Raw genomic sequence first — 16,215 nt, 5'->3', positions numbered from 1 at the left:
GGCCTTACAAAGGGTTGGAGGATCCAGCGGCGTGTAGGGTGGCGTTTGCTAGCCCTAGAACAGGATGTTCCGGGATCAACCTCGTGTTGGTTTTTAGGCCTTGTCTAGGATCGGCTTACGGTCACCGTGCGCGAGCGCGAGGCCCAATCCGTGAGTAGGATGATCCGATTATGCGGTGAAAACCCTAAATCGTCGTAGATCTCATTAGCTTTACCTTGATCAAGCGGGACCACCATATATTCGGACACCTCGTCCGAATCATGGGTGGATCGGCTCTTTGAGCCGATTCACGGGATAACCTGAGAGCCGATCGAGGCTCGTATTTAACGTTTACGTGTGTGCCCTGCAGGAAACTAAGCGAGGCATCATCCACACCTTCCCGACCAGGTATAGGTCGGGTGGCACGCCCTTGCGATAAGCATCGGCGCGTGCGACCGGGAGGCTTTGCGGGCCGTCGCTGCGAGGGCCGGGGCCAGCCGCAGCCCTAGTTGTTCCCGGCTCTACGGTGTTGCCCGTCTCTGCGCCGCCGGGGGTTTCGACGTCAACACATTCGCGGCACGCCGGTGGGACACGACATTCGACATCCACAACATCGCCATCTACATCCGAGATGGCGGAAGACACTCCGGTCACGTACGAGGATCTGCCTGATGAGCTCAAGAAGAAGCATGACGAGATCAAGGCAACCCTCGAAGCCGAACTCATCGGCTCCTTCCATCGAACCCGCTCCCATGGCGTCGGGTGGAAGGGTTTCACACCTGAAGGCGCACTCGATGGAGTGGACCTGTCCGCCCCGTCAGAAGAACGCACCAGGTCGCTGCGGCAGGAGATCAACTACATGGTGGCTCATTCGCTGCACCGCCACTCTGAGAGCCTGGTGAACACCTTGGAGCGTGTCGCTCTGCGCGTCGTCCAGGAAATCATGAGCCACCGGTATTCTCCGTCGGGACCAGCTCTGGGGACTTTCAAGGGAGAGATGCCGCTCCAGCCCCAGCCGTTCGCATGGGCAGCACCGGACCTGCCGAACTCATCGGCATACGTCGTCTACAAGATTGGTGGTGATCCTAGTGACTACCAATTCCTACCTGAGGCACCCAAGGAGATCCCGCACGGATACGCGTGCGCATACGTACCGGACTGCAACGCCTGGGCACTCTCGAACCAGGCTGCAATATCAGGGGCCTCTGGAACGGCGGGAGGAACGTCAGGAGCCGATCCTGAGAAGCAATCGTGGCTGGCTAAGTACGCCACCCCGACAAACCTCCAAAGCCCAGCTCCTGCGAGTTGGCTTAGAACCGGAAAAGCAAGCATGGCTGGTTAAGTATGCCACCCGGCGAATCTTCGGGGTTCGACACCTTCGGCCATCACGGCGGATCAGATTTGTGCAATTCTGAAAGATCAGTTCGGCATGATGCCGAAAAGGAAGAGCGTTCGGCTACACCAAGCCGTACCCCAACAGCTACGAACTGATCCCGCTGCCACCCAAATATCGGCTCCCGGACTTCACGAAGTTTAGTGGATCAGATGGGTCCAGCTCCATCGAGCATGTGAGCCGATATTTGGCACAGCTGGGCACGATCTCAGCGTCAGACGAGTTGCGCGTGAGGTTCTTCGCACGGTCCCTCACGGGATCGGCTTTCGGGTGGTACACATCGCTACCACCGAACTCCATCCGGACTTGGAAGCGAGTTGGAAGAGCGGTTCCATGAGCGGTATCACTCGGAGGCTTCCGATGTTGGCATTGCCGATCTAGCGCAAGTACGACGAGGCGCGGGGAGACGGTGGCAGAATACGTCCGGCGCTTCGGGACCATTAGGAACCGATGCTTTTCGGCTCATATAAGTGAAAAAGAAGCGATCGAGTTGGCGGTGGTGGGTCTCTCATCATCAATCAAGGACGTGGCCTCCCAAGCGAGACTACCCTTCGTTGGCGCACATGGTGCGAAGGCTGTCGGCATATGAACGGCGCCACCCGGATGTTTACCGAGGACAAATTCAAGCGTGCGGTGACCTTGGTTGAGGCGAGACGAGGATGAAGGTGCTATGCGGGAGATCGGGAGATAGCGGTGGCTGAATGGACTCGAGCGACGGGCCCCGTGACCTGCAAATGGGTGAAGCCACAAGGCCCTCCAAAAGGGTTCGACTTCGACGTGACCAAGACGGAGCAGATTTTTGATCTCTTACTCACGGAGAAGCATATAAAGGTACCCGAAGGCCACAAGTTCCCCACGGTGCAAGAGCTGAACGGAAGGCCATACGCAAATGGCATAACACGTTCTCCCACACCACCAACGACTGCAGGGTGTGGCGGCGGCAGATCCAAATGGCGATAGAAAATGGACGGTTGATTTTCAACCGATACGCCATGAAGGTCGACACACACCCCTTCCCCGCCGTAAACATGGTGGAGTATACTTACCACGGAGGGTGCCAGCCGGATTTCTCGTGCCAAATCAATATGGTAGATCTTGGACACCACGGCGGCAAGGATGGAGATGAGGGCAGCTGCTCTCATAGCAAAGATACGAGAGGAAGCCGCTCCACGCGATCGGCTCCGCCAAGACGGCAAGCGCTACGTCACGGAGGGAGAAGTGAAGAACATAAGATATCAGCGACCTCTCTGCGATCACCTCCTCAACAAGTATGTGAGTCGGTACGACCAACGCCGACGGTCCGGCGATGATGATGAAAGAGATCGTCGGCTAGAGAAGCCGGAAGACATCGTCGGCATAATCGCGATGAGGAGGAGCACGAGCGTTGTGCCAAGGAAAAGGCAAGGGAGCAAGACGACGAGGACGAGGCACGGGATTGTCCCTTCTTCGAGCAGCTTCGCTGGGATTCGGGAATGAGCCGATTGCCAACAATCGGCAATTGCCCGGAATGCAACCGGAAGAAGAAGGAGGCAGCCAACGTGTCCGTGTTCGAGCGCTTGGGACCTCTCCCGCCACAGAGCAAACGAGCTGAGTCCCCTCGGTTGACAGATCTCGAAGATTCGAGAAGACGAGGGAGAAGAAGAAGACAGGTATCACCGGCCAAGGTGGTGCCACGATGGACTCGGCCGTTCCCGAAACGCGGGGTTCAACGATTGCGCGGCACTGGAAGAAGCCGAGAGGTTATACTTGCATACATTGAGGAAGGCAAGGCCTGATCTGGCTGCGAAGGTTCAGCGAACCCTGGATGAAGAGGGTCGTCCACGGAAAATGGAGTGGCGCCCCAAGCAAGGAAAGCCGATGATGAAACATCGGCTGGCACAACGCATGGTGCTCGTTCTTCCGACAAAGCTTAGTGCTCCACGATTTCACGATGCACTCAAGGTGGACGACAGCAAGCGCACCAACATGATAAAGTCAGAGATTGGGCTGGTTTTATCTACCGGCCTGAGCGAGTAGCAAGAGCACGTCAATGAGCAAACGTGGCGAGGCTGATCCTTGTGATCGGCCCCAAAAATTTATGAAGGGACATTACAAAACCTTCATCGAACAAGCAACATGGAGGCCGATTCCGGCAATCGGCCAAAATTATCCTCACCATCCATTACTGCACGGGTTCGACATGTTATCCAACGGAGCCGATACCATCAATTCTCTTGACGGAATCGGCTCGGGGGCACCCAGGTGGATAAAACACGAGGATATGCGGTAGAAGTAGCTCATCCTTTGGTGATGGGTATTGGAGTGTGAGGGCCGATGCATAAGTCGGCCGTAAAAAAAATTCGAAAATTCGAAAATTTTCGAGCACGGCCGATGCGACGGACATCGACTTAAGGATATAAAAGCCGATGCATGGCCATCGACTCAAGAGGAATAAGCTGTTACGATCGAGAGGGTCAATGGAGCACGAAGGGAGATTTTAGGAAGCTCGGATCCTCTCTTCAAGAACAATGCCAAGAGCAGCTCTGAACGTGCAGATCAGGTCAAGGATGGATTGCATTACATCCGCCAAAGGAAAGGAGCCGATCCAGCCGGCAAGGTGCAGGAAGAACTGAAGAAGCTCGGGGGGCAGTTCACCTTGAAGGCTCTCTGCCCTGGGAAGCCGATTTATGTGCAAATCGGCTGGTTCTGCATAAAAAGCTCCCTCGGACATAATCAAACCCAGGTCCATACAGCTAATTGGCGTATCCTCGTCTCTGTCTTGCCTTGGCTGAGACTCGGGGGGCAACAGGCCTGGTAGGTGCTCTATTTTTGAGAGCCGATTGGAGTTACCTCGGCTATCAATTGCATCATGATCTTCTCGGGGAGGAACTGGGAAGGAAAAGCCGTCGTCTGGTACGAGGTTTGGACCGTGTTGGTGCTGCAAGAAAAGGAAGAGACTAGTTTCTCAAATTAGCCGATGAACGGTCATCGGGCTGCGGGACTACAAAACGCCACGGTCAAGAGAAACAATGATAGCCCGATTCGTTACCATCGGTCTTGATATGGCAAGCGGGAGGATGGAAATTGGATTAATGAAAGGAGAAATTGGAAGAACAATTCTCATTAATTCAAAAGAGCGGCTTTACAAGAAGAGCCGATGGCTCTCAAAAGAGGGATCTGGTGCCTAGTGCACTGCTACTGCTAGTCCTACTCTACTAGTCGTCGCTGTCCTCATCATCGCCGTCGTCGAGGTCGTCGGCGCTGCTCCCAGGAAGCTCCTCGCCGCTGCTGCCCCAGCCGTCGGCTGGAGCTTCCTCCTCCTCCTCGTCATCATCATCATCCTCGCTATCCGCCCGAGCTGCGGAAGCGCTTCGTTGGAGGATACCCAATGGAGGAGGAGGAATCATCTTCCTCCTCCTCATCTTCTTCTTCCTCGTCGTCATCGTCGTCCTCGCTGTCCGCCCACATGCGGGAGCGCTTCTTCGGCGGAAGCACTGGCGAAGGGGAGGCCTTGGTCCTCTCCGCTTCTCCTCCCTTCTTCTCCTTGTCAGAGGAGATGGGGTGCGCCCCGGAGCGGGGATCGTCCTCTTCCTTGTTCTTCGGCAACGGTTGGAGAGAGAGGCCTGAAGCGGAGGAGGAAGAGGAAGACATGGCTGCGGGAGAGAAGGGTTTTTTGGGTTTGGCGAACGAGAGCGAGCAAGGGGATGGAGTGGTGAACCGTTTGGCACGGATAAATAAAGAGAGTGTAGTGGAGATTTAATGCCATGACGGTTCTCGAGGACGTGATGCCGAAATTGACAATTCATACGAGAGAAGCCCGGGAGGCAAGGCATCATGATGAAGATTCTGCGGCGGTTACTGCTCTGCCACGACATGACCCGACGGGAGAGGAACATAATGCTTTTGGAAATAACATTTCCAAAACCAGGGGGGCATGTGTTATCACCAGAATTTGACCAAGCCAGAGGAGGGCCGTGATCAAGATGGACGTGAAGAATATATATATAGAAGAAATACGTGAGTCGGCCTTTTATACCAAGTTGGGCTTGTTTGCCCATGTATCTGTAACATATTAGATCGCGTCTTAGTTTAGAAGTTAGAATCTTACTCGTGCACGGTTTGGTGCACGCCCACATTAGAAAGTCCCTGGACTATAAATATGTATCTAGGGTTTATGGAATAAACAACAACCAACGTTCAACCACAAACAAATCTCGGCGCATCGCCAACTCCTTCGTCTCGAGGGTTTCTACCGGTAAGCACCATGCTGCCTAGATCGCATCTTGCGATCTAGGCAGCGTAATGCCTATCACGTTGTTCATGCGTTGCTCGTACTGAAGCCTTTTTGATGGCGAGCAACGTAGTTATCTTAGATATGTTAGGGTTAGCATTGTTCTTCGTATCATATGCTGTTGTAGTGCAACCCTTGCATATCTAGCCGCCCTTACACCTATCTTAGGTGTAGGGGCGGCACCCGCTTGATCATAGTTTAGTAGATCTGATCCGTTACGATTGCTCCTTGTTCTACAAGGATTAGTTTAATATCTGCAATAGTTAGGCCTTACAAAGGGGGAGGATCCAGCGGCACGTAGGGTGTCGTTCGTTGGCCCTAAACAGGATGTTCCGGGGATCAACCTCGTGTTGGTTTTTAGGCCTTGTTTAGGATCGGCTTACGATCACCGTGCGTGGCCGCGAGGCCCAACCTGGAGTAGGACGATCCGATTATGCGGTGAAAACCCCAAATCGTCGTAGATCTAATCAGCTTTATCTTGATCAAGCAGGACCACCATATATTCGGACACCTTGTCCGGATCATGGGTGGATCGGCTCTTTGAGCCGATTCACAGGATAACCTGAGAGCCGATCGAGGCTCGTATTTAACGTTTACGTGTGTGCCCTGCAGGAAACTAAGCGAGGCATCATCCACACCTTCCCGACCAGGTATAGGTCAGGTGGCACGCCCTTGCGGTTGGCATCGGCGCGTGCGACCAGGAGGCTTTGCGGGCCGTCGCTCTGAGGGACTGGGGCCAGCCGCAGCCCTAGTTGTTCCCGGCTCTACCGTGTTGCCCGTCTCTGCCCGCCAGGGGGTTTCTGACGTCAACATGCCGAAACTAATCTCTCTCTCACGCTCCCTCACGTAACCTCTCCCCCCCTCTCTCTCTCCTGTGGTTCTTCTCCAAGGTCAACACCGACGCCGCCGCCGTCCATCTCCTCCTCCTCCGTGCTCGTCGCCGTCCATCTCATGTAGCCAGGCGCGGCGGCCTCGGCCTGGCGCGGCGGCGACCTCGAAGCAGGACGACGTCGACCGGAGCAGCGCGGCGGCAAGGACCTGGTCGGAGCAGCGCAGCGGCCGGCGCGGGCTAGCGGTGCGGCGGCGGCCGGCGAGCAGAGGCGGCGGCGCGGCGGCCAGCAGGAGGCAAGCAGACGCAGCGGGCCAATTTGCCCTTTTTTCTCCAATTTGATTTACTAGATTAGTGCTAATTTGATTGCTAATTTTAAATTATTGCTAGTTAAATTGCTAATCCTAAATTAGGGGACCGTTCCAGTCAAGCCCATTTTAGTCGGAGAAAAATTCTCTGGGAGAGGGCCGTATAGCCTCTCCCGTGAGGCCCCTCCTAAGATGTTGCCACCTAATCGTGAATACACATCTCAAAGCACCATCAATGCTTTTTTTTTTTTGAGAGCAACACTATCAATGCTCTAGTTGGCTTATTGTGTACGTACTAATCCCATCACCATACGTGTTTGTACACTGTACTATCTTTTGCAGCGTATCACATATTCACATGACCGTGAAATCCGTTTGCACGTAATGCTAACGGAATAAAGCCATAATATCATGAACCCAGAAATTAGGAACACGACCTCACCGGCATCGGATTTTTTATTTTTTGAAGTAGCCATATACTATTTCATAAGACAATCTGGAGATTACATATATTGTCGGAGACAAACATGCTTGTCAAGCAAACTTGCACAACCAAACCCACAAGAAATAAAACTAAAATTTCACCCTTGGAGAAATTTGTGCCTCGCTGAACTGTAGTCCACCATATCGTTCTCCGCCGCCGCCAGGGAAGCGTCGAAAAAAGAGGCAAACATCTGCCATACTCAAATCTAGGAGATCACCTTCACATACAAAGATGATTTCCGAGCCGATAAACCGGACCGTCGCAAGCGACGAAACCGAGACTTTGTGGCACGTCGGCTAGGGATATTGCCCGTGGTTACCAGATCCCGAAGCCGTCAATTTCATCCAATGCAGTCGGAGAAGAGGAACGTCGCCGCCTTTCGTCGTCCACACACCCAACTGCAAGACACCAAACAAACCTACAGCAGTCGACGCGACCGCCACTCTCGAGAGTGCCGAACGCCAACCACCACACACGAATCTTACCGGATCAGGAGACCGGCGAGACGACCGGGCCAACTGCCCCTCGATGCTACCGGTAGGAGAAACGCCGAGATGGAGAAAAAGCAGGGGCAAATTATTCCGACGCGGCGCTATCTCCTCCATGGAGATGCTAGCCGGAACAATCTGTTTTGATCCTCGATCCGGCGTTTCTCGCGAGCATGCAGCCATGACGACCTCCCCACACGCGAGATTGCTTCTCCGCCGAGGCTGGCTTTACCGTAGCTTCTCCCTATGTATTCGACTGAACGGAGAAGGTAGTGACTAGTCGGCGTGGCCCCTCGCCGCCACTTCCGAGAGGGCGTACGATGGCGTGGTCAAACAGAAGGGAAAAGCGCGACGAGCTCTTCATTCCCGACTCATCATCACAGGAGCAGGGTGAGGTCGCTACGGCGGCGGACATCCAAAGCGAGGCCCTCATCGCTGAAGGCGGGGCATTGCATCTGATGTGCCATGTGGAGTATGCGTACGAACACTCGACACAGATGCGCGTACTGGGCTGTATCCAGAATCCTGATTTATGTAGACCTGCATTAAGATGTGTATTAAGTGATACGTGGCTAATTCTGAGGAGGGGCCTCACGAGAGAGACTATAGGGCCCTCTCCCATAGAATTTTCTCCCATTTTAGTCCTACCGAACACCAAAATAGAATGGAATGGAACCGTCCCGTGACTTCGGAATGGAATCATTCCGTTCCGTCCCCTTCGGTTCTCAAACCGAACACATCCTAAATTGACGCAAATCGTGAACTAACAGTTTAAGCATCCATTTTACGTGGCCAGAAAGGAACGACACAGAGACAGAGTTTTCATCAGGCGGCAAAGCCTGTCGCGTACGCCTCTTCTGGGTTTCAAAAGGACCTCGCCGCCTCCTCCTCTCCCCCACATTCCCAACCCATCGCATCCCCAACCAATCCACCATGGCGGCGGCAGCACGGCCACCCGGCCGCTTCCCCATCTCCGATGTCGCTGGTGAGCGCCTCCTACCCTTTCCCTTTCCCTCTCTACTCCAAAGTCCAAACCCTAAATCGGCTCACGCTCACTTTCTCTCTCTCTACAGTCGCAGACTTGGCTGCCTCGATGCGGGACGACCTCCTCAACGCGGCCTACAACGGCGACCTCCGCCGCCTCAAGCGTACGCACGCGTCGCTCTCCTCCCGATTCTGGTGACTCATTGTGGGGGTTCGGCAGGCTGGCGTTGTTCTGATTCCATTTTTTTGGGGGGGCGGCGGGGGCGCTTGCAGGGCTGGTGCGGGTGATAGATGACGGCGTTGGCCGCCCCAGGGATGTGGTGGAGGCGGCGACGTCGGACGCCGGCTTGGGGGCGCTGCTGGTCGCCGTGCGCAACGGGCATCTGGAGGTGTGTGCAGGTATCTGGTACAGGGGCTGCGCGTGGATGTCGACGCTGCCGATAACAACGGTCTGCTCCTTCCCAACTCCGTTTTAAGCAACTCGCTTTGTGCCATGTTGGTTGTTCTTCGATCGTAAACCAACCATTGTCTTGGTTGTGGTGTGTAGTTTGCAAGATGGGTGTCTAAGCTGCTGTAGGCTTTAGTTATGATTGACGAGTTCACTGGATAGACGTGTCTTGTTTTGTGTCTGTTCCTGGCAAAGCAATTTACACAAAAATTAAGCATGCATCATTGTCTTGTTATGTTATTCTCATTCATCATGGTATGCTTCATCGGGATAGGCCATGTTAAATAATGAAATAGTGCCTATGACACGTAAGCATGTAAAACAGAATGTACTGTCTTTTTGGATTGCTTGGGTAGCTGCACTTACAAAAATGCCCCAAAGGTATCAATACAGGGGGATTGAAATTGAAATAGTACAGTCGATTCTGCATATTTATGGGTCTGCCGAAACTAGAAAATATTTCGATTGTTTGGATAACTTTCTTCTCATGTGAAGAAATCCGTTCTGATTGCCTCAGGCATTTCCACATTCTAGTTCATGCCATACCTGAATTCCGTGTATCTGTGGTTCCACACTTTGTAATCTTGCTCATCATATTTCTAAAGTCATGCTCGGTGTAAGGTTATAAGATGTACATTGCTTTGCTGATCCTGAATTTTGTGCATCAGTAAGCCCCTCTGGTCTGTTTGCTGCAGGTAGAACAACCCTGTTTTATGCGGCGCACAGTGAACATGCTGCTGTTGTCAAGTATCTTCTTGATCATGGTGCTGATCCAGACAAAGCTGATGAGGGCGGGATATCCCCTGTACATTGTGCTGCTGGAACAGGTCCCCTCTCTATTCATATGTATCTCTGTTTTGCACGTGTGCACCACACTTTCTTTCTTTTTGTTTGTAATATATTTTGTGGCCGTATTATGTTCTTACTAGGGTTTATTTGACCTTGTTCCAGGGCCATTTATATATATTTTTCCCTTAGGTTAGTATGGAAGTAGATTATCTTCAGTTTTGAAAGTAATATTCTGTTGACCTATCATTTACAACATCCTTAAATGTCATATGTATGGCAAGTTGTGTATTCTCTGGAAGTTATTTCACACAACTTCATCCAAATGTGTCCCCTTGCTTTATTTGAACAGTTGCCGGTCCATTGAATTCTTATGGCCAGGCGAGTAGGTCTTGTTCTTGTTTCTATGGAATGCCGACCCTCTTTAGCATGATTTTTGTAGCCTATATGCAGAGAAACTGAGGTCTGCCATGAGCCAGATACAAATAAAGAATAAAGATTCAGGATAAAACCTTACCATCTTATACAATCAGTACATTCATATTGCTTCTTTTATGCAGGAAATTGTAAAATACTAGAACTGTTGCTTGCAAAGGGAGCTCATGTTGACCCGATAGCTGATGACATTGGGACACCACTGCTTCTTGCTACTAAGTTACGACTAGTCGGTGCTATGAAGACTTTGTTAGACCATAATGCTGATGTAAGCTTAACTTCATCCTACTTCTGCCTTAAGTTGCATGTACACATGATTAAATTTTGAGTTGTTTGCCTTTTCTCCATTTGTTTGTTAACTCTGTATTGTTCTCATCCTCCATTCTAGTTATTGTTTGGTACTTCGTTCCCTTGAGGCTGTTTTGGTTTTTGCTGCTATGTAAGTTAAGATGCGGTCGTGGCTCTTTACAGCTAAATTAAATCTTCAAATGTTTATTATTACTTCTTTCTTTGCTGCTGCTTCTATTTGTCTAATTTTGTAGTTATATGTTATTCTTCAGGATCTCCTTGATAGTAATTACAAGATATGGGAATACTTTATTACTTTTGTTTAAATCCATATCATTGTTCTCAAGCTATTGCCTAAGCGTCGCTTAGGCTGCGCCTAAGAGATACCTTTAAAACCATGGTCATATCTTATAGTCCCCATTCTTACGCAAGATTAATGCTTAATGTTCCATTGGAATCACAACTATTTTTCTTTCTGTGCAAGTCCACTATACATTCTTTCATATATGCATAGTTTTCAAAGTGCCAATTGCATCGTGCAATTGCCATAATGATCGAATTTCCATCATGTCTGCCACCCCTATGTAAGTGCTATATGTAACCAATCTATCAAATAAAATAAATCTACCAATCAAGAGTTGACCAATAAGGAAGCTATTCGAACATTTACTTATTTGTTTCCACAAATTGCAAGGTCACATGAGATGTTTCCTTCTTTTTGATTGAAAGCATAGATATATAAGGTTATGCATATTTACCGTTCTGTTTAATATTTTTCGCCATCCAATTATTATAATCAAGACTAATGTTCTTCACACCTCTTACTAGCCCAACAAACCATATTTTCTGGATGAATATGGACAGTATCCTATAACACCCCTCTTTCAGGCTCTAAATGTTTCAGTGGAATGCGTGAAGCTCCTGGTTGAGGTATTATACCTTGACAAATCCTAGCATTGTACTAGGGTTGCTTATTTTTCCAACACTTAGTTTGGAAACCTTTTAACTTCTTTAGTTATTCACCATAAAGAAAATGTGACATTCCTTTTATGTGATAGGCTGGTGCCGTCATCACCTCAGATTGTCTCACAGCTGTTTCACTTGAGTCTACAATGGGAGATTACAGATCAACTGAGTGCTTAAATTTTTTACTCGAGGCTTTTGCAAAGTGTGATTCTTCTAATGATGTAAGATTTTCCCCTTTGCCACTAGTAAACACAATCTGAAAAATGGCACTATTCAATACTTAAGTTGTGGAGCTTAAATGTCTTGTAAATGGCTTTTAGCGCCACTTATTTCCTATCCATAGTTTGTTTTTGCTTTCATACGAAACAATGCACTAACCAACTCACCATCTTTCATTTTTGAATTTCTGACCAGCGTAGCCTAGACACCTTGTAGATGAGTTATGTTGTTGTGATATATGGCTCCATGATTCCATGCTATGTGCTCTTTTCTGTTTGTAGGATATGTAAATATATAATACATGTGGTGTAGGATGTTTAGACTATTGATGTTTGTTGAGATACCGATTTTTGTTTGGGAAAACCTCCCTGTACTTCTGGTTTAAGCTACATGCTTACAGACTGTTACAAATGATTCAGTTTTTTTAACTTGTTAGAAGCTTCTACTATCAATGTGCACAAGTTGCAATTATTGATTGTGACATCCTCTTAAATCTTGAGAAATTATATAGAAAATAGGAGATGAACTACACTGTACAGTTAAACTAGAAGAATATGTGTGACATCATCTTAAATCTTAATATTATATAGAAAATAGAATATTAACCGGGTTACATACACTAGAAGAATATGAGGTGTAACATATCTGGAGAATATATTGATGTATGTTAAAGCGTTCCATCAGTATAGGGTCCAAACAGGCTTCTAGCTATGGTTATTCCTGAGGAATATTTATTTACAGTACTGAGCATGGATGCAGGATGTTGTATGATTAGCATAACTGCATCAATATTTGGAATTCACAAAATTATGCTTATACAATCTGCAATGTTGATGTTAGCCAAACAAAACTATGTTTCTCCAAATATTTACATAACAGTCATATGTAGTTTCTGTACTATATCATTTTTTCCCATTCATTCCTCATGTCTCCAATTTATTTGATATTATTTATGGTTCAGGATAAACATGACAATGCATGGAAAATATCACAATTGAAGTCATTTGGGAGTATAGCAGTCGAGAGAAAAAATTACTTTTCTGCATCAGCGTTCTACACTAAGGTTTGGTAATCCCTCCGTTTTTATATATAAGGCCACGACGTATTTTGAGGTAGAACTTTGACTAATAGTTTGACCAACAAAATATGAGGTATATGTCACCAAAAGTATACTGTTGGATTCATATTTGAAAATGTTTCTAACAATATACTTTTGGTGTCATATAACTTATATTTTGTTGGTCAAATCAATAGTTACAGTCTCGCCCTGAAACCACTACTAGGCAAAGCCTTATTGCCGTCGCACCAAAAAAGGCTACTGCCATCCCGCCGGTGGAAGCACGCCGGGGTAATGAGTTACTGCTGCCAGCAATAACACGAATTATCCCCGTCGCACCAGACCTGGTGCGCCGGCGGTATGTTTTTTCAAAATTCAAAAAAGGTCAATCCAGATCTAGATCTAAGGTCGATCCAGATCTAGATCTAGATCTAGCTCGGGTTCATCTATCTCGGGTTCGTCCTAGAAAACGGTGGCCGTGCGCCGCCTTGTTGTCGTTGCCGCGGTGGTGTAGGAGGAGGAGGAGGAGGAGGATGAGGCTTGGGGTGGTGGTTTAGGAGGAGGAGGAGGAGTATGAGGATGATGCTGGATGTGGTGGTTTAGGAGGAGGAGGAGAAGGTGGAGGTGGAGGTGGAGAAGGCCGGAGCGGGAGGTGGAGGAGGAGGCCCGAGGTGGAGGAGGTCACCGGAGTAGGAGGAGGTCGTCGGTGAGGATTACGAGGAGAAGAGGAGGAGGGGGAGAAGTGAGGAAGAAGAAGAGGCAGGAGGGCCGGCTTTGCATATATTGTCTAGGTTACTGCCGGCGCACCTAATATGGAGGTGCGCTGGCGGTAAATTTTTAATTTTTTATATCAAAATCTAAAAGCTCAAAAAAGTTATGTTTCTGTTTTGAATTTGATGAATCCATTAATTCTTTGTCCAAATGACCGTAGGTGGTTGAATTTGGATAGGAAATTTCACTTAGATACTTTTTGATATAAAAAAGTTTTTCATCGGAGGTCGTATGCAACCACAAATCCCGTTTTACCGAAAAATGACGTCTTTTTGCATAATATATCGAAATTCATGTTTTTTAATTTTCACTAAAACTAGATGACATAATACATGGGCATTTCAAAGGATTTAATTTTTTGATTTTTTTATCATTTTCTTTATTTTTTCCAATACTGAAAAGGCGGTCCGGGGAGGGGGGGGTGGTGGTGGTTGGTGGGGAGGGAAAATCGCAGCTCCCCTTACCGCTGGCGCACCACCATGTTTTTGCGCCGGTTCGATTTTCAGTTTGGCCCTTACCTGGTTCACCCTTATCCCTGGCGCACTAAAAAAATTCTGCGCCGGTGGTATTGGGTCAGCACCGGCGCGGTCGAAACATGGTGCACCGGTAGTATTTAGCACCGGCGGGCATCATTTTTGGTGCGCCAGCAATATTGTTTGTGGCTATAGGTCTTTTCCTATTACTGAACGAGAGAGTTAGTATATTCTGTGTTCTTCTTTTCCTGCTTCTAATTATTTGAGAAAAAAATATTGTATGTGAGCGGGCAGATTTTCAAACAGGCTTCTAGCTATATATGCTTGAGTCGCCAAATGCATGGCTTAGTTATTGAAAAGGAAACTTTGTCAGAGGCATTGTCAAGGGATAATACCTTGAAAAATATGGCTAGAATGACTGGAATGCGATTAGGCTATTGTAAGTAGAAGATAGGCAATGATTTTTATGTTGGTATTAGATTGCTTGCCTGAATATTTCAATAATCTTCTCTTTTATATTTGTATCAAGGATTAACACCTAAAACTAGAACTCCTACCTTATCTCTGACTTATTCCAAACAACATGACACAATCTTTTTGTTCTTTCTTCTCTTAACCTATCCAAATTCGCCTCAACTTTGTTAACTAATAGTAGGTTACCAATCCTCCTAGCTGGCTTATGCTCCTACCCAGCCCCATCATTCCCTGGCTGCTGGCCGATTTGGCTGCTAGTATTGTGCTATATTTGTTAACTTATATATGAAAAAGTTTCTTAGGTTGGGCATTCTTATGAAGAAAATTAAGGTATTTGCAGGATTGATTAATACCTTGCACTAATATTTGTCCATAAGCAACCATTTTCAGATTTCCTATTCAAATGCTCACAAATTCGTACATTTTTTTTGTTACTAAACAAATCTTGCTCTAACTTGTTGAGTGCAGGCAATTGATCTTGACCCAAGTGATGCGACCTTGTTCTCAAACAGGAGCCTTTGCTTGCTCCGCCAGGGCAATGGACATACGGCTTTGCTAGATGCTATTGAAAGCAGAGAGCTGCGGCCCGACTGGCCAAAGGCCTGCTATCGGCATGGGGCCGCTCTGATGTCACTGGAGGTGGGATTGAAGACTCCGACCCGTACTTTATTAAACGATGCAGATTGTTTTTGATATTTCATTCATGAGGTTTTGCTCATCAGGACTACGGGGGCGCGTGTGAGGCACTTCTTGATGGCCTCAAGTTGGACCCAAATAATGCCGAGATGGAGAGGGCATTACGGTATCCATCTTGCCCCTTCTGCATCGGAAACGTGTTATTTTGACTGGTCTTATGTGCTTACTTCAGAATGGGCATATTACAGCTGCTTACTAGAAACCTCATCAGTGCTAGTATAATATTGTTAGTAGTAGATCTGCTCCGCGGACTGTTTTTGCACCCATGAATGAGAGGTTTCCCCATTTGACCATATTGTAGTCATGCATCTGTGCCTACACCATTATCCAACACTCTCTGATTGTGACTAATGTGCAGGGAAGCTATGGAATCTCTGAAGACAGCTAAAGGCACCAGGGCAGGATGAGCTTGCTCGTGCTGAAGATGGATAGATAGATGAAGACGCCTATTTGAAAACGTCCTCTTTTCAAGTCAAGTAATGGTCGCTGAAATGTTGCGAATGATTCGTGTTTTTTTAAATGTTGTGAAGTGTTCGTGTCGAGATGTTGGTACTGATGGAAGTGCTGTTTTGCCAGTTTTACTAGCTCCATTCTCATGCGTAGTCTAACTGGAAAGTGCTTTGTTTTCGGTCGAGGAGGCAGTTCTTGCAACCAAGGTGCTACCAGCACCTCGTACCCTCACCTTTGAAGGGATTGAACTACTACCTAGCTAGCTGCGTGCTTTGCCGGACAATTTGGAAGAAGAAGCCAGAGAAGATGCAGACCGCGGTGAGGTTGTACACCACTGTGGCCTGCATCGGTCTCCTTGTTTGCGGCTCTGGCTGCGAGCAACAAAAAAAAAACGTAGTTTTTTCTTTCGAAATGGGA

At 48.2% G+C, this 16,215-nt stretch overlaps 1 pseudogene; it reads left to right on the top strand.

Annotated features, from left to right (window-relative positions):
- The first annotated feature begins 8,668 nt into the window (after window positions 1-8,668).
- Window positions 8,669-15,820, top strand: LOC124684303 (annotated as a pseudogene).
- The last annotated feature ends 395 nt before the right edge of the window (window positions 15,821-16,215 follow it).

Source organism: Lolium rigidum, chromosome 1 (genome assembly GCF_022539505.1).
Source record: "Lolium rigidum isolate FL_2022 chromosome 1, APGP_CSIRO_Lrig_0.1, whole genome shotgun sequence".
NCBI lineage: Eukaryota > Viridiplantae > Streptophyta > Magnoliopsida > Poales > Poaceae > Lolium > Lolium rigidum.
The sequence above is the reverse complement of the archived record's forward strand: the minus strand, read 5'-3'. Positions and strand labels throughout refer to the sequence as shown.